We start from the raw sequence: 20,953 nt of genomic DNA, 5'->3' as shown, positions 1-20,953 counted from the left end.
CCCAATGCAGAGCGAGTTGTTTCTTAGCTTCCCAAAGAGCTGGAAGCAAGATGCTTTGGGGCCTATCTCTGTCTTTGGAAACAATTCAGCAGTTTGTGCCTTGAAGCTCTAGGGCAATGTAGCCCACCCACAGCACAAGTTCTACTTCAGCCAGATCAGGCCTGCAAAGAAACTGCGTTTCACAGCCCTTTGTAAGGGATGTTCCCGGTAGGCTGTAAGAGCCCAATGCAGAGCGAGTTGTTTCTTAGCTTCCCAAAGAGCTGGAAGCAAGATGCTTTGGGGACTATCTCTGTCTTTGGAAACAATTCAGCACTTTGTGCCTTGAAGCTCTAGGGCAATGTAGCACACCCACAGCAGAAGTTCTACTTCAGCCAGATCAGGCCGGCAAAGAAACTGCGTTTCACAGCCCTTTGTAAGGGATGTTCCCGGTAGGCTGTAAGAGCCCAATGCAGAACGAGTTGTTTCTTAGCTTCCCAAAGAGCTGGAAGCAAGATGCTTTGGGGACTATCTCTGTCTTTGGAAACAATTCAGCACTTTGTGCCTTGAAGCTCTAGGGCAATGTAGCACACCCAGAGCAGAAGTTCTACTTCAGCCAGATCAGGCCTGCAAAGAAACTGCGTTTCACAGCCCTTTGTAAGGGATGTTCCCGGTAGGCTGTAAGAGCCCAATGCAGAGCGAGTTGTTTCTTAGCTTCCCAAAGAGCTGGAAGCAAGATGCTTTGGGGACTATCTCTGTCTTTGGAAACAATTCAGCACTTTGTGCCTTGAAGCTCTAGGGCAATGTAGCACACCCACAGCAGAAGTTCTACTTCAGCCAGATCAGGCCTGCAAAGAAACTGCGTTTCACAGCCCTTTGTAAGGGATGTTCCCGGTAGGCTGTAAGAGCCCAATGCAGAACGAGTTGTTTCTTAGCTTCCCAAAGAGCTGGAAGCAAGATGCTTTGGGGACTATCTCTGTCTTTGGAAACAATTCAGCACTTTGTGCCTTGAAGCTCTAGGGCAATGTAGCACACCCACAGCAGAAGTTCTACTTCAGCCAGATCAGGCCTGCAAAGAAACTGCGTTTCACAGCCCTTTGTAAGGGATGTTCCCGGTAGGCTGTAAGAGCCCAATGCAGAACGAGTTGTTTCTTAGCTTCCCAAAGAGCTGGAAGCAAGATGCTTTGGGGACTATCTCTGTCTTTGGAAACAATTCAGCACTTTGTGCCTTGAAGCTCTAGGGCAATGTAGCACACCCACAGCAGAAGTTCTACTTCAGCCAGATCAGGCCTGCAAAGAAACTGCGTTTCACAGCCCTTTGTAAGGGATGTTCCCGGTAGGCTGTAAGAGCCCAATGCAGAACGAGTTGTTTCTTAGCTTCCCAAAGAGCTGGAAGCAAGATGCTTTGGGGACTATCTCTGTCTTTGGAAACAATTCAGCACTTTGTGCCTTGAAGCTCTAGGGCAATGTAGCACACCCAGAGCAGAAGTTCTACTTCAGCCAGATCAGGCCTGCAAAGAAACTGCGTTTCACAGCCCTTTGTAAGGGATGTTCCCGGTAGGCTGTAAGAGCCCAATGCAGAGCGAGTTGTTTCTTAGCTTCCCAAAGAGCTGGAAGCAAGATGCTTTGGGGACTATCTCTGTCTTTGGAAACAATTCAGCACTTTGTGCCTTGAAGCTCTAGGGCAATGTAGCACACCCACAGCAGAAGTTCTACTTCAGCCAGATCAGGCCTGCAAAGAAACTGCGTTTCACAGCCCTTTGTAAGGGATGTTCCCGGTAGGCTGTAAGAGCCCAATGCAGAACGAGTTGTTTCTTAGCTTCCGAAAGAGCTGGAAGCAAGATGCTTTGGGGACTATCTCTGTCTTTGGAAACAATTCAGCACTTTGTGCCTTGAAGCTCTAGGGCAATGTAGCACACCCACAGCAGAAGTTCTACTTCAGCCAGATCAGGCCTGCAAAGAAACTGCGTTTCACAGCCCTTTGTAAGGGATGTTCCCGGTAGGCTGTAAGAGCCCAATGCAGAACGAGTTGTTTCTTAGCTTCCCAAAGAGCTGGAAGCAAGATGCTTTGGGGACTATCTCTGTCTTTGGAAACAATTCAGCACTTTGTGCCTTGAAGCTCTAGGGCAATGTAGCACACCCACAGCAGAAGTTCTACTTCAGCCAGATCAGGCCGGCAAAGAAACTGCGTTTCACAGCCCTTTGTAAGGGATGTTCCCGGTAGGCTGTAAGAGCCCAATGCAGAACGAGTTGTTTCTTAGCTTCCCAAAGAGCTGGAAGCAAGATGCTTTGGGGACTATCTCTGTCTTTGGAAACAATTCAGCACTTTGTGCCTTGAAGCTCTAGGGCAATGTAGCACACCCACAGCAGAAGTTCTACTTCAGCCAGATCAGGCCTGCAAAGAAACTGCGTTTCACAGCCCTTTGTAAGGGATGTTCCCGGTAGGCTGTAAGAGCCCAATGCAGAGCGAGTTGTTTCTTAGCTTCCCAAAGAGCTGGAAGCAAGATGCTTTGGGGACTATCTCTGTCTTTGGAAACAATTCAGCACTTTGTGCCTTGAAGCTCTAGGGCAATGTAGCACACCCAGAGCAGAAGTTCTACTTCAGCCAGATCAGGCCTGCAAAGAAACTGCGTTTCACAGCCCTTTGTAAGGGATGTTCCCGGTAGGCTGTAAGAGCCCAATGCAGAACGAGTTGTTTCTTAGCTTCCCAAAGAGCTGGAAGCAAGATGCTTTGGGGACTATCTCTGTCTTTGGAAACAATTCAGCACTTTGTGCCTTGAAGCTCTAGGGCAATGTAGCACACCCACAGCAGAAGTTCTACTTCAGCCAGATCAGGCCTGCAAAGAAACTGCGTTTCACAGCCCTTTGTAAGGGATGTTCCCGGTAGGCTGTAAGAGCCCAATGCAGAACGAGTTGTTTCTTAGCTTCCCAAAGAGCTGGAAGCAAGATGCTTTGGGGACTATCTCTGTCTTTGGAAACAATTCAGCACTTTGTGCCTTGAAGCTCTAGGGCAATGTAGCACACCCACAGCAGAAGTTCTACTTCAGCCAGATCAGGCCTGCAAAGAAACTGCGTTTCACAGCCCTTTGTAAGGGATGTTCCCGGTAGGCTGTAAGAGCCCAATGCAGAGCGAGTTGTTTCTTAGCTTCCCAAAGAGCTGGAAGCAAGATGCTTTGGGGACTATCTCTGTCTTTGGAATCAATTCAGCACTTTGTGCCTTGAAGCTCTAGGGCAATGTAGCACACCCACAGCAGAAGTTCTACTTCAGCCAGATGAGGCCTGCAAAGAAACTGCGTTTCACAGCCCTTTGTAAGGGATGTTCCCGATAGGCTGTAAGAGCCCAATGCAGAACGAGTTGTTTCTTAGTTTCCCAAAGAGCTGGAAGCAAGATGCTTTGGGGACTATCTCTGTCTTTGGAAACAATTCAGCACTTTGTGCCTTGAAGCTCTAGGGCAATGTAGCACACCCAGAGCAGAAGTTCTACTTCAGCCAGATCAGGCCTGCAAAGAAACTGCGTTTCACAGCCCTTTGTAAGGGATGTTCCCGGTAGGCTGTAAGAGCCCAATGCAGAACGAGTTGTTTCTTAGCTTCCCAAAGAGCTGGAAGCAAGATGCTTTGGGGACTATCTCTGTCTTTGGAAACAATTCAGCACTTTGTGCCTTGAAGCTCTAGGGCAATGTAGCACACCCAGAGCAGAAGTTCTACTTCAGCCAGATCAGGCCTGCAAAGAAACTGCGTTTCACAGCCCTTTGTAAGGTTTGTTCCCGGTAGGCTGTAAGAGCCCAATGCAGAACGAGTTGTTTCTTAGCTTCCCAAAGAGCTGGAAGCAAGATGCTTTGGGGACTATCTCTGTCTTTGGAAACAATTCAGCACTTTGTGCCTTGAAGCTCTAGGGCAATGTAGCACACCCACAGCAGAAGTTCTACTTCAGCCAGATAAGGCCTGCAAAGAAACTGCGTTTCACAGCCCTTTGTAAGGGATGTTCCCGGTAGGCTGTAAGAGCCCAATGCAGAGCGAGTTGTTTCTTAGCTTCCCAAAGAGCTGGAAGCAAGATGCTTTGGGGACTATCTCTGTCTTTGGAAACAATTCAGCACTTTGTGCCTTGAAGCTCTAGGGCAATGTAGCACACCCACAGCAGAAGTTCTACTTCAGCCAGATAAGGCCGGCAAAGAAACTGCGTTTCACAGCCCTTTGTAAGGGATGTTCCCGGTAGGCTGTAAGAGAACAATGCAGAGCGAGTTGTTTCTTAGCTTCCCAAAGAGCTGGAAGCAAGATGCTTTGGGGACTATCTCTGTCTTTGGAAACAATTCAGCACTTTGTGCCTTGAAGCTCTAGGGCAATGTAGCACACCCACAGCAGAAGTTCTACTTCAGCCAGATCAGGCCGGCAAAGAAACTGCGTTTCACAGCCCTTTGTAAGGGATGTTCCCGGTAGGCTGTAAGAGCCCAATGCAGAACGAGTTGTTTCTTAGCTTCCCAAAGAGCTGGAAGCAAGATGCTTTGGGGACTATCTCTGTCTTTGGAAACAATTCAGCACTTTGTGCCTTGAAGCTCTAGGGCAATGTAGCACACCCACAGCAGAAGTTCTACTTCAGCCAGATCAGGCCTGCAAAGAAACTGCGTTTCACAGCCCTTTGTAAGGGATGTTCCCGGTAGGCTGTAAGAGAACAATGCAGAGCGAGTTGTTTCTTAGCTTCCCAAAGAGCTGGAAGCAAGATGCTTTGGGGACTATCTCTGTCTTTGGAAACAATTCAGCACTTTGTGCCTTGAAGCTCTAGGGCAATGTAGCACACCCACAGCAGAAGTTCTACTTCAGCCAGATCAGGCCGGCAAAGAAACTGCGTTTCACAGCCCTTTGTAAGGGATGTTCCCGGTAGGCTGTAAGAGCCCAATGCAGAACGAGTTGTTTCTTAGCTTCCCAAAGAGCTGGAAGCAAGATGCTTTGGGGACTATCTCTGTCTTTGGAAACAATTCAGCACTTTGTGCCTTGAAGCTCTAGGGCAATGTAGCACACCCACAGCAGAAGTTCTACTTCAGCCAGATCAGGCCTGCAAAGAAACTGCGTTTCACAGCCCTTTGTAAGGGATGTTCCCGGTAGGCTGTAAGAGCCCAATGCAGAGCGAGTTGTTTCTTAGCTTCCCAAAGAGCTGGAAGCAAGATGCTTTGGGGACTATCTCTGTCTTTGGAAACAATTCAGCACTTTGTGCCTTGAAGCTCTAGGGCAATGTAGCACACCCAGAGCAGAAGTTCTACTTCAGCCAGATCAGGCCTGCAAAGAAACTGCGTTTCACAGCCCTTTGTAAGGGATGTTCCCGGTAGGCTGTAAGAGCCCAATGCAGAACGAGTTGTTTCTTAGCTTCCCAAAGAGCTGGAAGCAAGATGCTTTGGGGACTATCTCTGTCTTTGGAAACAATTCAGCACTTTGTGCCTTGAAGCTCTAGGGCAATGTAGCACACCCACAGCAGAAGTTCTACTTCAGCCAGATCAGGCCTGCAAAGAAACTGCGTTTCACAGCCCTTTGTAAGGGATGTTCCCGGTAGGCTGTAAGAGCCCAATGCAGAACGAGTTGTTTCTTAGCTTCCCAAAGAGCTGGAAGCAAGATGCTTTGGGGACTATCTCTGTCTTTGGAAACAATTCAGCACTTTGTGCCTTGAAGCTCTAGGGCAATGTAGCACACCCACAGCAGAAGTTCTACTTCAGCCAGATCAGGCCTGCAAAGAAACTGCGTTTCACAGCCCTTTGTAAGGGATGTTCCCGGTAGGCTGTAAGAGCCCAATGCAGAGCGAGTTGTTTCTTAGCTTCCCAAAGAGCTGGAAGCAAGATGCTTTGGGGACTATCTCTGTCTTTGGAATCAATTCAGCACTTTGTGCCTTGAAGCTCTAGGGCAATGTAGCACACCCACAGCAGAAGTTCTACTTCAGCCAGATGAGGCCTGCAAAGAAACTGCGTTTCACAGCCCTTTGTAAGGGATGTTCCCGATAGGCTGTAAGAGCCCAATGCAGAACGAGTTGTTTCTTAGTTTCCCAAAGAGCTGGAAGCAAGATGCTTTGGGGACTATCTCTGTCTTTGGAAACAATTCAGCACTTTGTGCCTTGAAGCTCTAGGGCAATGTAGCACACCCAGAGCAGAAGTTCTACTTCAGCCAGATCAGGCCTGCAAAGAAACTGCGTTTCACAGCCCTTTGTAAGGGATGTTCCCGGTAGGCTGTAAGAGCCCAATGCAGAACGAGTTGTTTCTTAGCTTCCCAAAGAGCTGGAAGCAAGATGCTTTGGGGACTATCTCTGTCTTTGGAAACAATTCAGCACTTTGTGCCTTGAAGCTCTAGGGCAATGTAGCACACCCAGAGCAGAAGTTCTACTTCAGCCAGATCAGGCCTGCAAAGAAACTGCGTTTCACAGCCCTTTGTAAGGTTTGTTCCCGGTAGGCTGTAAGAGCCCAATGCAGAACGAGTTGTTTCTTAGCTTCCCAAAGAGCTGGAAGCAAGATGCTTTGGGGACTATCTCTGTCTTTGGAAACAATTCAGCACTTTGTGCCTTGAAGCTCTAGGGCAATGTAGCACACCCACAGCAGAAGTTCTACTTCAGCCAGATAAGGCCTGCAAAGAAACTGCGTTTCACAGCCCTTTGTAAGGGATGTTCCCGGTAGGCTGTAAGAGCCCAATGCAGAGCGAGTTGTTTCTTAGCTTCCCAAAGAGCTGGAAGCAAGATGCTTTGGGGACTATCTCTGTCTTTGGAAACAATTCAGCACTTTGTGCCTTGAAGCTCTAGGGCAATGTAGCACACCCACAGCAGAAGTTCTACTTCAGCCAGATAAGGCCGGCAAAGAAACTGCGTTTCACAGCCCTTTGTAAGGGATGTTCCCGGTAGGCTGTAAGAGAACAATGCAGAGCGAGTTGTTTCTTAGCTTCCCAAAGAGCTGGAAGCAAGATGCTTTGGGGACTATCTCTGTCTTTGGAAACAATTCAGCACTTTGTGCCTTGAAGCTCTAGGGCAATGTAGCACACCCACAGCAGAAGTTCTACTTCAGCCAGATCAGGCCGGCAAAGAAACTGCGTTTCACAGCCCTTTGTAAGAGATGTTCCCGGTAGGCTGTAAGAACCCAATGCAGAACGAGTTGTTTCTTAGCTTCCCAAAGAGCTGGAAGCAAGATGCTTTGGGGACTATCTCTGTCTTTGGAAACAATTCAGCACTTTGTGCCTTGAAGCTCTAGGGCAATGTAGCACACCCACAGCAGAAGTTCTACTTCAGCCAGATCAGGTTGCAAAGAAACTACGTTTCACAGCCCTTTGTAAGGGATGTTCCCGGTAGGCTGTAAGAGCCCAATGCAGAGCGAGTTGTTTCTTAGCTTCCCAAAGAGCTGGAAGCAAGATGCTTTGGGGACTATCTCTGTCTTTGGAAACAATTCAGCACTTTGTGCCTTGAAGCTCTAGGGCAATGTAGCACACCCACAGCAGAAGTTCTACGTCAGCCAGATCAGGCCTGCAAAGAAACTGCGTTTCACAGCCCTTTGTAAGGGATGTTCCCGGTAGGCTGTAAGAGCCCAATGCAGAACGAGTTGTTTCTTAGCTTCCCAAAGAGCTGGAAGCAAGATGCTTTGGGGACTATCTCTGTCTTTGGAAACAATTCAGCACTTTGTGCCTTGAAGCTCTAGGGCAATGTAGCACACCCACAGCAGAAGTTCTACTTCAGCCAGATCAGGCCTGCAAAGAAACTGCGTTTCACAGCCCTTTGTAAGGGATGTTCCCGGTAGGCTGTAAGAGCCCAATGCAGAACGAGTTGTTTCTTAGCTTCCCAAAGAGCTGGAAGCAAGATGCTTTGGGGACTATCTCTGTCTTTGGAAACAATTCAGCACTTTGTGCCTTGAAGCTCTAGGGCAATGTAGCACACCCAGAGCAGAAGTTCTACTTCAGCCAGATCAGGCCTGCAAAGAAACTGCGTTTCACAGCCCTTTGTAAGGGATGTTCCCGGTAGGCTGTAAGAGCCCAATGCAGAACGAGTTGTTTCTTAGCTTCCCAAAGAGCTGGAAGCAAGATGCTTTGGGGACTATTTCTGTCTTTGGAAACAATTCAGCACTTTGTGCCTTGAAGCTCTAGGGCAATGTAGCACACCCACAGCAGAAGTTCTACTTCAGCCAGATCAGGCCTGCAAAGAAACTGCGTTTCACAGCCCTTTGTAAGGGATGTTCCCGGTAGGCTGTAAGAGCCCAATGCAGAACGAGTTGTTTCTTAGCTTCCCAAAGAGCTGGAAGCAAGATGCTTTGGGGACTATCTCTGTCTTTGGAAACAATTCAGCACTTTGTGCCTTGAAGCTCTAGGGCAATGTAGCACACCCACAGCAGAAGTTCTACTTCAGCCAGATCAGGTTGCAAAGAAACTGCGTATCACAGCCCTTTGTAAGGGATGTTCCCGGTAGGCTGTAAGAGCCCAATGCAGAGCGAGTTGTTTCTTAGCTTCCCAAAGAGCTGGAAGCAAGATGCTTTGGGGACTATCTCTGTCTTTGGAAACAATTCAGCACTTTGTGCCTTGAAGCTCTAGGGCAATGTAGCACACCCACAGCAGAAGTTCTACTTCAGCCAGATCAGGCCTGCAAAGAAACTGCGTTTCACAGCCCTTTGTAAGGGATGTTCCCGGTAGGCTGTAAGAGCCCAATGCAGAACGAGTTGTTTCTTAGCTTCCCAAAGAGCTGGAAGGAAGATGCTTTGGGGACTATCTCTGTCTTTGGAAACAATTCAGCACTTTGTGCCTTGAAGCTCTAGGGCAATGTAGCACACCCACAGCAGAAGTTCTACTTCAGCCAGATCAGGTTGCAAAGAAACTGCGTTTCACAGCCCTTTGTAAGGGATGTTCCCGGTAGGCTGTAAGAGCCCAATGCAGAGCGAGTTGTTTCTTAGCTTCCCAAAGAGCTGGAAGCAAGATGCTTTGGGGACTATCTCTGTCTTTGGAAACAATTCAGCACTTTGTGCCTTGAAGCTCTAGGGCAATGAAGCACACCCACAGCAGAAGTTCTACTTCAGCCAGATCAGGCCGGCAAAGAAACTGCGTTTCACAGCCCTTTGTAAGGGATGTTCCCGGTAGGCTGTAAGAGCCCAATGCAGAACGAGTTGTTTCTTAGCTTCCCAAAGAGCTGGAAGGAAGATGCTTTGGGGACTATCTCTGTCTTTGGAAACAATTCAGCACTTTGTGCCTTGAAGCTCTAGGGCAATGTAGCACACCCACAGCAGAAGTTCTACTTCAGCCAGATCAGGCCTGCAAAGAAACTGCGTTTCACAGCCCTTTGTAAGGGATGTTCCCGGTAGGCTGTAAGAGCCCAATGCAGAGCGAGTTGTTTCTTAGCTTCCCAAAGAGCTGGAAGCAAGATGCTTTGGGGACTATCTCTGTCTTTGGAAACAATTCAGCACTTTGTGCCTTGAAGCTCTAGGGCAATGTAGCACACCCACAGCAGAAGTTCTACTTCAGCCAGATCAGGCCGGCAAAGAAACTGCGTTTCACAGCCCTTTGTAAGGGATGTTCCCGGTAGGCTGTAAGAACCCAATGCAGAACGAGTTGTTTCTTAGCTTCCCAAAGAGATGGAAGCAAGATGCTTTGGGGACTATCTCTGTCTTTGGAAACAATTCAGCACTTTGTGCCTTGAAGCTCTAGGGCAATGTAGCACACCCACAGCAGAAGTTCTACTTCAGCCAGATCAGGCCTGCAAAGAAACTGCGTTTCACAGCCCTTTGTAAGGGATGTTCCCGGTAGGCTGTAAGAGCCCAATGCAGAACGAGTTGTTTCTTAGCTTCCCAAAGAGCTGGAAGCAAGATGCTTTGGGGACTATCTCTGTCTTTGGAAACAATTCAGCACTTTGTGCCTTGAAGCTCTAGGGCAATGTAGCACACCCAGAGCAGAAGTTCTACTTCAGCCAGATCAGGCCTGCAAAGAAACTGCGTTTCACAGCCCTTTGTAAGGGATGTTCCCGGTAGGCTGTAAGAGCCCAATGCAGAGCGAGTTGTTTCTTAGCTTCCCAAAGAGCTGGAAGCAAGATGCTTTGGGGACTATCTCTGTCTTTGGAAACAATTCAGCACTTTGTGCCTTGAAGCTCTAGGGCAATGTAGCACACCCACAGCAGAAGTTCTACTTCAGCCAGATCAGGCCTGCAAAGAAACTGCGTTTCACAGCCCTTTGTAAGGGATGTTCCCGGTAGGCTGTAAGAGCCCAATGCAGAACGAGTTGTTTCTTAGCTTCCCAAAGAGCTGGAAGCAAGAGGCTTTGGGGACTATCTCTGTCTTTGGAAACAATTCAGCACTTTGTGCCTTGAAGCTCTAGGGCAATGTAGCACACCCACAGCAGAAGTTCTACTTCAGCCAGATCAGGCCTGCAAAGAAACTGCGTTTCACAGCCCTTTGTAAGGGATGTTCCCGGTAGGCTGTAAGAGCCCAATGCAGAACGAGTTGTTTCTTAGCTTCCCAAAGAGCTGGAAGCAAGATGCTTTGGGGACTATCTCTGTCTTTGGAAACAATTCAGCACTTTGTGCCTTGAAGCTCTAGGGCAATGTAGCACACCCACAGCAGAAGTTCTACTTCAGCCAGATCAGGCCTGCAAAGAAACTGCGTTTCACAGCCCTTTGTAAGGGATGTTCCCGGTAGGCTGTAAGAGCCCAATGCAGAACGAGTTGTTTCTTAGCTTCCCAAAGAGCTGGAAGCAAGATGCTTTGGGGACTATCTCTGTCTTTGGAAACAATTCAGCACTTTGTGCCTTGAAGCTCTAGGGCAATGTAGCACACCCAGAGCAGAAGTTCTACTTCAGCCAGATCAGGCCTGCAAAGAAACTGCGTTTCACAGCCCTTTGTAAGGGATGTTCCCGGTAGGCTGTAAGAGCCCAATGCAGAACGAGTTGTTTCTTAGCTTCCCAAAGAGCTGGAAGCAAGATGCTTTGGGGACTATCTCTGTCTTTGGAAACAATTCAGCACTTTGTGCCTTGAAGCTCTAGGGCAATGTAGCACACCCAGAGCAGAAGTTCTACTTCAGCCAGATCAGGCCTGCAAAGAAACTGCGTTTCACAGCCCTTTGTAAGGGATGTTCCCGGTAGGCTGTAAGAGCCCAATGCAGAGCGAGTTGTTTCTTAGCTTCCCAAAGAGCTGGAAGCAAGATGCTTTGGGGACTATCTCTGTCTTTGGAAACAATTCAGCACTTTGTGCCTTGAAGCTCTAGGGCAATGTAGCACACCCACAGCAGAAGTTCTACTTCAGCCAGATCAGGCCTGCAAAGAAACTGCGTTTCACAGCCCTTTGTAAGGGATGTTCCCGGTAGGCTGTAAGAGCCCAATGCAGAACGAGTTGTTTCTTAGCTTCCCAAAGAGCTGGAAGCAAGATGCTTTGGGGACTATCTCTGTCTTTGGAAACAATTCAGCACTTTGTGCCTTGAAGCTCTAGGGCAATGTAGCACACCCACAGCAGAAGTTCTACTTCAGCCAGATCAGGCCGGCAAAGAAACTGCGTTTCACAGCCCTTTGTAAGGGATGTTCCCGGTAGGCTGTAAGAGCCCAATGCAGAACGAGTTGTTTCTTAGCTTCCCAAAGAGCTGGAAGCAAGATGCTTTGGGGACTATCTCTGTCTTTGGAAACAATTCAGCACTTTGTGCCTTGAAGCTCTAGGGCAATGTAGCACACCCACAGCAGAAGTTCTACTTCAGCCAGATCAGGCCTGCAAAGAAACTGCGTTTCACAGCCCTTTGTAAGGGATGTTCCCGGTAGGCTGTAAGAGCCCAATGCAGAGCGATTTGTTTCTTAGCTTCCCAAAGAGCTGGAAGCAAGATGCTTTGGGGACTATCTCTGTCTTTGGAAACAATTCAGCACTTTGTGCCTTGAAGCTCTAGGGCAATGTAGCACACCCACAGCAGAAGTTCTACTTCAGCCAGATCAGGCCTGCAAAGAAACTGCGTTTCACAGCCCTTTGTAAGGGATGTTCCCGGTAGGCTGTAAGAGCCCAATGCAGAGCGAGTTGTTTCTTAGCTTCCCAAAGAGCTGGAAGCAAGATGCTTTGGGGACTATCTCTGTCTTTGGAAACAATTCAGCACTTTGTGCCTTGAAGCTCTAGGGCAATGTAGCACACCCACAGCAGAAGTTCTACTTCAGCCACATCACGCCTGCAAAGAAACTGCGTTTCACAGCCCTTTGTAAGGGATGTTCCCGGTAGGCTGTAAGAGCCCAATGCAGAACGAGTTGTTTCTTAGCTTCCCAAAGAGCTGGAAGCAAGATGCTTTGGGGACTATCTCTGTCTTTGGAAACAATTCAGCACTTTGTGCCTTGAAGCTCTAGGGCAATGTAGCACACCCACAGCAGAAGTTCTACTTCAGCCAGATCAGGCCTGCAAAGAAACTGCGTTTCACAGCCCTTTGTAAGGGATGTTCCCGGTAGGCTGTAAGAGCCCAATGCAGAACGAGTTGTTTCTTAGCTTCCCAAAGAGCTGGAAGCAAGATGCTTTGGGGACTATCTCTGTCTTTGGAAACAATTCAGCACTTTGTGCCTTGAAGCTCTAGGGCAATGTAGCACACCCACAGCAGAAGTTCTACTTCAGCCAGATCAGGCCGGCAAAGAAACTGCGTTTCACAGCCCTTTGTAAGGGATGTTCCCGGTAGGCTGTAAGAACCCAATGCAGAACGAGTTGTTTCTTAGCTTCCCAAAGAGATGGAAGCAAGATGCTTTGGGGACTATCTCTGTCTTTGGAAACAATTCAGCACTTTGTGCCTTGAAGCTCTAGGGCAATGTAGCACACCCAGAGCAGAAGTTCTACTTCAGCCAGATCAGGCCTGCAAAGAAACTGCGTTTCACAGCCCTTTGTAAGGGATGTTCCCGGTAGGCTGTAAGAGCCCAATGCAGAACGAGTTGTTTCTTAGCTTCCCAAAGAGATGGAAGCAAGATGCTTTGGGGACTATCTCTGTCTTTGGAAACAATTCAGCACTTTGTGCCTTGAAGCTCTAGGGCAATGTAGCACACCCACAGCAGAAGTTCTACTTCAGCCAGATCAGGCCTGCAAAGAAACTGCGTTTCACAGCCCTTTGTAAGGGATGTTCCCGGTAGGCTGTAAGAGCCCAATGCAGAGCGAGTTGTTTCTTAGCTTCCCAAAGAGCTGGAAGCAAGATGCTTTGGGGACTATCTCTGTCTTTGGAAACAATTCAGCACTTTGTGCCTTGAAGCTCTAGGGCAATGTAGCACACCCACAGCAGAAGTTCTACTTCAGCCAGATCAGGCCTGCAAAGAAACTGCGTTTCACAGCCCTTTGTAAGGGATGTTCCCGGTAGGCTGTAAGAGCCCAATGCAGAGCGAGTTGTTTCTTAGCTTCCCAAAGAGCTGGAAGCAAGATGCTTTGGGGACTATCTCTGTCTTTGGAAACAATTCAGCACTTTGTGCCTTGAAGCTCTAGGGCAATGTAGCACACCCACAGCAGAAGTTCTACTTCAGCCAGATCAGGCCTGCAAAGAAACTGCGTTTCACAGCCCTTTGTAAGGGATGTTCCCGGTAGGCTGTAAGAGCCCAATGCAGAACGAGTTGTTTCTTAGCTTCCCAAAGAGCTGGAAGCAAGATGCTTTGGGGACTATCTCTGTCTTTGGAAACAATTCAGCACTTTGTGCCTTGAAGCTCTAGGGCAATGTAGCACACCCACAGCAGAAGTTCTACTTCAGCCAGATCAGGCCGGCAAAGAAACTGCGTTTCACAGCCCTTTGTAAGGGATGTTCCCGGTAGGCTGTAAGAGCCCAATGCAGAACGAGTTGTTTCTTAGCTTCCCAAAGAGCTGGAAGCAAGATGCTTTGGGGACTATCTCTGTCTTTGGAAACAATTCAGCACTTTGTGCCTTGAAGCTCTAGGGCAATGTAGCACACCCACAGCAGAAGTTCTACTTCAGCCAGATCAGGCCTGCAAAGAAACTGCGTTTCACAGCCCTTTGTAAGGGATGTTCCCGGTAGGCTGTAAGAGCCCAATGCAGAGCGATTTGTTTCTTAGCTTCCCAAAGAGCTGGAAGCAAGATGCTTTGGGGACTATCTCTGTCTTTGGAAACAATTCAGCACTTTGTGCCTTGAAGCTCTAGGGCAATGTAGCACACCCACAGCAGAAGTTCTACTTCAGCCAGATCAGGCCTGCAAAGAAACTGCGTTTCACAGCCCTTTGTAAGGGATGTTCCCGGTAGGCTGTAAGAGCCCAATGCAGAACGAGTTGTTTCTTAGCTTCCCAAAGAGCTGGAAGCAAGATGCTTTGGGGACTATCTCTGTCTTTGGAAACAATTCAGCACTTTGTGCCTTGAAGCTCTAGGGCAATGTAGCACACCCACAGCAGAAGTTCTACTTCAGCCAGATCAGGCCTGCAAAGAAACTGCGTTTCACAGCCCTTTGTAAGGGATGTTCCCGGTAGGCTGTAAGAGCCCAATGCAGAACGAGTTGTTTCTTAGCTTCCCAAAGAGCTGGAAGCAAGATGCTTTGGGGACTATCTCTGTCTTTGGAAACAATTCAGCACTTTGTGCCTTGAAGCTCTAGGGCAATGTAGCACACCCAGAGCAGAAGTTCTACTTCAGCCAGATCAGGCCTGCAAAGAAACTGCGTTTCACAGCCCTTTGTAAGGGATGTTCCCGGTAGGCTGTAAGAGCCCAATGCAGAGCGAGTTGTTTCTTAGCTTCCCAAAGAGCTGGAAGCAAGATGCTTTGGGGACTATCTCTGTCTTTGGAAACAATTCAGCACTTTGTGCCTTGAAGCTCTAGGGCAATGTAGCACACCCACAGCAGAAGTTCTACTTCAGCCACATCACGCCTGCAAAGAAACTGCGTTTCACAGCCCTTTGTAAGGGATGTTCCCGGTAGGCTGTAAGAGCCCAATGCAGAACGAGTTGTTTCTTAGCTTCCCAAAGAGCTGGAAGCAAGATGCTTTGGGGACTATCTCTGTCTTTGGAAACAATTCAGCACTTTGTGCCTTGAAGCTCTAGGGCAATGTAGCACACCCACAGCAGAAGTTCTACTTCAGCCAGATCAGGCCTGCAAAGAAACTGCGTTTCACAGCCCTTTGTAAGGGATGTTCCCGGTAGGCTGTAAGAGCCCAATGCAGAACGAGTTGTTTCTTAGCTTCCCAAAGAGCTGGAAGCAAGATGCTTTGGGGACTATCTCTGTCTTTGGAAACAATTCAGCACTTTGTGCCTTGAAGCTCTAGGGCAATGTAGCACACCCACAGCAGAAGTTCTACTTCAGCCAGATCAGGCCGGCAAAGAAACTGCGTTTCACAGCCCTTTGTAAGGGATGTTCCCGGTAGGCTGTAAGAACCCAATGCAGAACGAGTTGTTTCTTAGCTTCCCAAAGAGATGGAAGCAAGATGCTTTGGGGACTATCTCTGTCTTTGGAAACAATTCAGCACTTTGTGCCTTGAAGCTCTAGGGCAATGTAGCACACCCAGAGCAGAAGTTCTACTTCAGCCAGATCAGGCCTGCAAAGAAACTGCGTTTCACAGCCCTTTGTAAGGGATGTTCCCGGTAGGCTGTAAGAGCCCAATGCAGAACGAGTTGTTTCTTAGCTTCCCAAAGAGATGGAAGCAAGATGCTTTGGGGACTATCTCTGTCTTTGGAAACAATTCAGCACTTTGTGCCTTGAAGCTCTAGGGCAATGTAGCACACCCACAGCAGAAGTTCTACTTCAGCCAGATCAGGCCTGCAAAGAAACTGCGTTTCACAGCCCTTTGTAAGGGATGTTCCGGGTAGGCTGTAAGAGCCCAATGCAGAGCGAGTTGTTTCTTAGCTTCCCAAAGAGCTGGAAGCAAGATGCTTTGGGGACTATCTCTGTCTTTGGAAACAATTCAGCACTTTGTGCCTTGAAGCTCTAGGTCAATGTAGCACACCCACAGCAGAAGTTCTACTTCAGCCAGATCAGGCCTGCAAAGAAACTGCGTTTCACAGCCCTTTGTAAGGGATGTTCCCGGTAGGCTGTAAGAGCCCAATGCAGAGCGAGTTGTTTCTTAGCTTCCCAAAGAGCTGGAAGCAAGATGCTTTGGGGACTATCTCTGTCTTTGGAAACAATTCAGCACTTTGTGCCTTGAAGCTCTAGGGCAATGTAGCACACCCACAGCAGAAGTTCTACTTCAGCCAGATCAGGCCGGCAAAGAAACTGCGTTTCACAGCCCTTTGTAAGGGATGTTCCCGGTAGGCTGTAAGAACCCAATGCAGAACGAGTTGTTTCTTAGCTTCCCAAAGAGATGGAAGCAAGATGCTTTGGGGACTATCTCTGTCTTTGGAAACAATTCAGCACTTTGTGCCTTGAAGCTCTAGGGCAATGTAGCACACCCACAGCAGAAGTTCTACTTCAGCCAGATCAGGCCTGCAAAGAAACTGCGTTTCACAGCCCTTTGTAAGGGATGTTCCCGGTAGGCTGTAAGAGCCCAATGCAGAACGAGTTGTTTCTTAGCTTCCCAAAGAGATGGAAGCAAGATGCTTTGGGGACTATCTCTGTCTTTGGAAACAATTCAGCACTTTGTGCCTTGAAGCTCTAGGGCAATGTAGCACACACACAGCAGAAGTTCTACTTCAGCCAGATCAGGCCTGCAAAGAAACTGCGTTTCACAGCCCTTTGTAAGGGATGTTCCCGGTAGGCTGTAAGAGCCCAATGCAGAACGAGTTGTTTCTTAGCTTCCCAAAGAGCTGGAAGCAAGATGCTTTGGGGACTATCTCTGTCTTTGGAAACAATTCAGCACTTTGTGCCTTGAAGCTCTAGGGCAATGTAGCACACCCACAGCAGAAGTTCTACTTCAGCCAGATCAGGCCTGCAAAGAAACTGCGTTTCACAGCCCTTTGTAAGGGATGTTCCCGGTAGGCTGTAAGAGCCCAATGCAGAACGAGTTGTTTCTTAGCTTCCCAAAGAGCTGGAAGCAAGATGCTTTGGGGACTATCTCTGTCTTTGGAAACAATTCAGCACTTTGTGCCTTGAAGCTCTAGGGCAATGTAGCACACCCACAGCAGAAGTTCTACTTCAGCCAGATCAGGCCTGCAAAGAAACTGCGTTTCACAGCCCTTTGTAAGGGATGTTCCCGGTAGGCTGTAAGAGCCCAATGCAGAACGAGTTGTTTCTTAGCTTCCCAAAGAGCTGGAAGCAAGATGCTTTGGGGACTATCTCTGTCTTTGGAAACAATTCAGCACTTTGTGCCTTGAAGCTCTAGGGCAATGTAGCACACCCACAGCAGAAGTTCTACTTCAGCCAGATCAGGTTGCAAAGAAACTGCGTTTCACAGCCCTTTGTAAGGGATGTTCCCGGTAGGCTGTAAGAGCCCAATGCAGAGCGAGTTGTTTCTTAGCTTCCCAAAGAGCTGGAAGCAAGATGCTTTGGGGACTATCTCTGTCTTTGGAAACAATTCAGCACTTTGTGCCTTGAAGCTCTAGGGCAATGTAGCACACCCACAGCAGAAGTTCTACTTCAGCCAGATCAGGCCTGCAAAGAAACTGCGTTTCACAGCCCTTTGTAAGGGATGTTCCCGGTAGGCTGTAAGAGCCCAATGCAGAACGAGTTGTTTCTTAGCTTCCCAAAGAGCTGGAAGGAAGATGCTTTGGGGACTATCTCTGTCTTTGGAAACAATTCAGCACTTTGTGCCTTGAAGCTCTAGGGCAATGTAGCACACCCACAGCAGAAGTTCTACTTCAGCCAGATCAGGTTGCAAAGAAACTGCGTTTCACAGCCCTTTGTAAGGGATGTTCCCGGTAGGCTGTAAGAGCCCAATGCAGAGCGAGTTGTTTCTTAGCTTCCCAAAGAGCTGGAAGCAAGATGCTTTGGGGACTATCTCTGTCTTTGGAAACAATTCAGCACTTTGTGCCTTGAAGCTCTAGGGCAATGTAGCACACCCACAGCAGAAGTTCTACTTCAGCCAGATCAGGCCTGCAAAGAAACTGCGTTTCACAGCCCTTTGTAAGGGATGTTCCCGGTAGGCTGTAAGAGCCCAATGCAGAACGAGTTGTTTCTTAGCTTCCCAAAGAGCTGGAAGGAAGATGCTTTGGGGACTATCTCTGTCTTTGGAAACAATTCAGCACTTTGTGCCTTGAAGCTCTAGGGCAATGTAGCACACCCACAGCAGAAGTTCTACTTCAGCCAGATCAGGCCTGCAAAGAAACTGCGTTTCACAGCCCTTTGTAAGGGATGTTCCCGGTAGGCTGTAAGAGCCCAATGCAGAGCGAGTTGTTTCTTAGCTTCCCAAAGAGCTGGAAGCAAGATGCTTTGGGGACTATCTCTGTCTTTGGAAACAATTCAGCACTTTGTGCCTTGAAGCTCTAGGGCAATGTAGCACACCCACAGCAGAAGTTCTACTTCAGCCAGATCAGGCCTGCAAAGAAACTGCGTTTCACAGCCCTTTGTAAGGGATGTTCCCGGTAGGCTGTAAGAGCCCAATGCAGAGCGAGTTGTTTCTTAGCTTCCCAAAGAGCTGGAAGCAAGATGCTTTGGGGACTATCTCTGTCTTTGGAAACAATTCAGCACTTTGTGCCTTGAAGCTCTAGGGCAATGTAGCACACCCAGAGCAGAAGTTCTACTTCAGCCAGATCAGGCCTGCAAAGAAACTGCGTTTCACAGCCCTTTGTAAGGGATGTTCCCGGTAGGCTGTAAGAGCCCAATGCAGAACGAGTTGTTTCTTAGCTTCCCAAAGAGCTGGAAGCAAGAAGCTTTGGGGACTATCTCTGTCTTTGGAAACAATTCAGCACTTTGTGCCTTGAAGCTCTAGGGCAATGTAGCACACCCACAGCAGAAGTTCTACTTCAGCCAGATCAGGCCTGCAAAGAAACTGCGTTTCACAGCCCTTTGTAAGGGATGTTCCCGGTAGGCTGTAAGAGCCCAATGCAGAACGAGTTGTTTCTTAGCTTCCCAAAGAGCTGGAAGCAAGATGCTTTGGGGACTATCTCTGTCTTTGGAAACAATTCAGCACTTTGTGCCTTGAAGCTCTAGGGCAATGTAGCACACCCACAGCAGAAGTTCTACTTCAGCCAGATCAGGCCTGCAAAGAAACTGCGTTTCACAGCCCTTTGTAAGGGATGTTCCCGGTAGGCTGTAAGAGCCCAATGCAGAACGAGTTGTTTCTTAGCTTCCCAAAGAGCTGGAAGCAAGATGCTTTGGGGACTATCTCTGTCTTTGGAAACAATTCAGCACTTTGTGCCTTGAAGCTCTAGGGCAATGTAGCACACCCACAGCAGAAGTTCTACTTCAGCCAGATCAGGCCTGCAAAGAAACTGCGTTTCACAGCCCTTTGTAAGGGATGTTCCCGGTAGGCTGTAAGAGCCCAATGCAGAGCGAGTTGTTTCTTAGCTTCCCAAAGAGCTGGAAGCAAGATGCTTTGGGGACTATCTCTGTCTTTGGAAACAATTCAGCACTTTGTGCCTTGAAGCTCTAGGGCAATGTAGCACACCCACAGCAGAAGTTCTACTTCAGCCAGATCAGGCCGGCAAAGAAACTGCGTTTCACAGCCCTTTGTAAGGGATGTTCCCAGTAGGCTGTAAGAACCCAATGCAGAACGAGTTGTTTCTTAGCTTCCCAAAGAGATGGCAGCAAGATGCTTTGGGGACTATCTCTGTCTTTGGAAACAATTCAGCACTTTGTGCCTTGAAGCTCTAGGGCAATGTAGCACACCCAGAGCAGAAGTTCTACTTCAGCCAGATCAGGCCTGCAAAGAAACTGCGTTTCACAGCCCTTTGTAAGGGATGTTCCCGGTAGGCTGTAAGAGCCCAATGCAGAACGAGTTGTTTCTTAGCTTCCCAAAGAGCTGGAAGCAAGATGCTTTGGGGACTATCTCTGTCTTTGGAAACAATTCAGCACTTTGTGCCTTGAAGCTCTAGGGCAATGTAGCACACCCACAGCAGAAGTTCTACTTCAGCCAGATCAGGCCTGCAAAGAAACTGCGTTTCACAGCCCTTTGTAAGGGATGTTCCCGGTAGGCTGTAAGAGCCCAATGCAGAACGAGTTGTTTCTTAGCTTCCCAAAGAGCTGGAAGCAAGATGCTTTGGGGACTATCTCTGTCTTTGGAAACAATTCAGCACTTTGTGCCTTGAAGCTCTAGGGCAATGTAGCACACCCAGAGCAGAAGTTCTACTTCAGCCAGATCAGGCCTGCAAAGAAACTGCGTTTCACAGCCCTTTGTAAGGGATGTTCCCGGTAGGCTGTAAGAGCCCAATGCAGAGCGAGTTGTTTCTTAGCTTCCCAAAGAGCTGGAAGCAAGATGCTTTGGGGACTATCTCTGTCTTTGGAAACAATTCAGCACTTTGTGCCTTGAAGCTCTAGGGCAATGTAGCACACCCACAGCAGAAGTTCTACTTCAGCCAGATCAGGCCTGCAAAGAAACTGCGTTTCACAGCCCTTTGTAAGGGATGTTCCCGGTAGGCTGTAAGAGCCCAATGCAGAACGAGTTGTTTCTTAGCTTCCCAAAGAGCTGGAAGCAAGATGCTTTGGGGACTATCTCTGTCTTTGGAAACAATTCAGCACTTTGTGCCTTGAAGCTCTAGGGCAATGTAGCACACCCACAGCAGAAGTTCTACTTCAGCCAGATCAGGCCTGCAAAGAAACTGCGTTTCACAGCCCTTTGTAAGGGATGTTCCCGGTAGGCTGTAAGAGCCCAATGCAGAGCGAGTTGTTTCTTAGCTTCCCAAAGAGCTGGAAGCAAGATGCTTTGGGGACTATCTCTGTCTTTGGAAACAATTCAGCACTTTGTGCCTTGAAGCTCTAGGGCAATGTAGCACACCCACAGCAGAAGTTCTACTTCAGCCAGATCAGGCCTGCAAAGAAACTGCGTTTCACAGCCCTTTGTAAGGGATGTTCCCGGTAGGCTGTAAGAGCCCAATGCAGAACGAGTTGTTTCTTAGCTTCCCAAAGAGCTGGAAGCAAGATGCTTTGGGGACTATCTCTGTCTTTGGAAACAATTCAGCACTTTGTGCCTTGAAGCTCTAGGGCAATGTAGCACACCCAGAGCAGAAGTTCTACTTCAGCCAGATCAGGCCTGCAAAGAAACTGCGTTTCACA

Source organism: Equus asinus, chromosome 2 (assembly GCF_041296235.1).
Source record: "Equus asinus isolate D_3611 breed Donkey chromosome 2, EquAss-T2T_v2, whole genome shotgun sequence".
Taxonomy (NCBI): Eukaryota; Metazoa; Chordata; class Mammalia; order Perissodactyla; family Equidae; genus Equus; species Equus asinus.
This window is presented reverse-complemented; position numbering follows the sequence as displayed.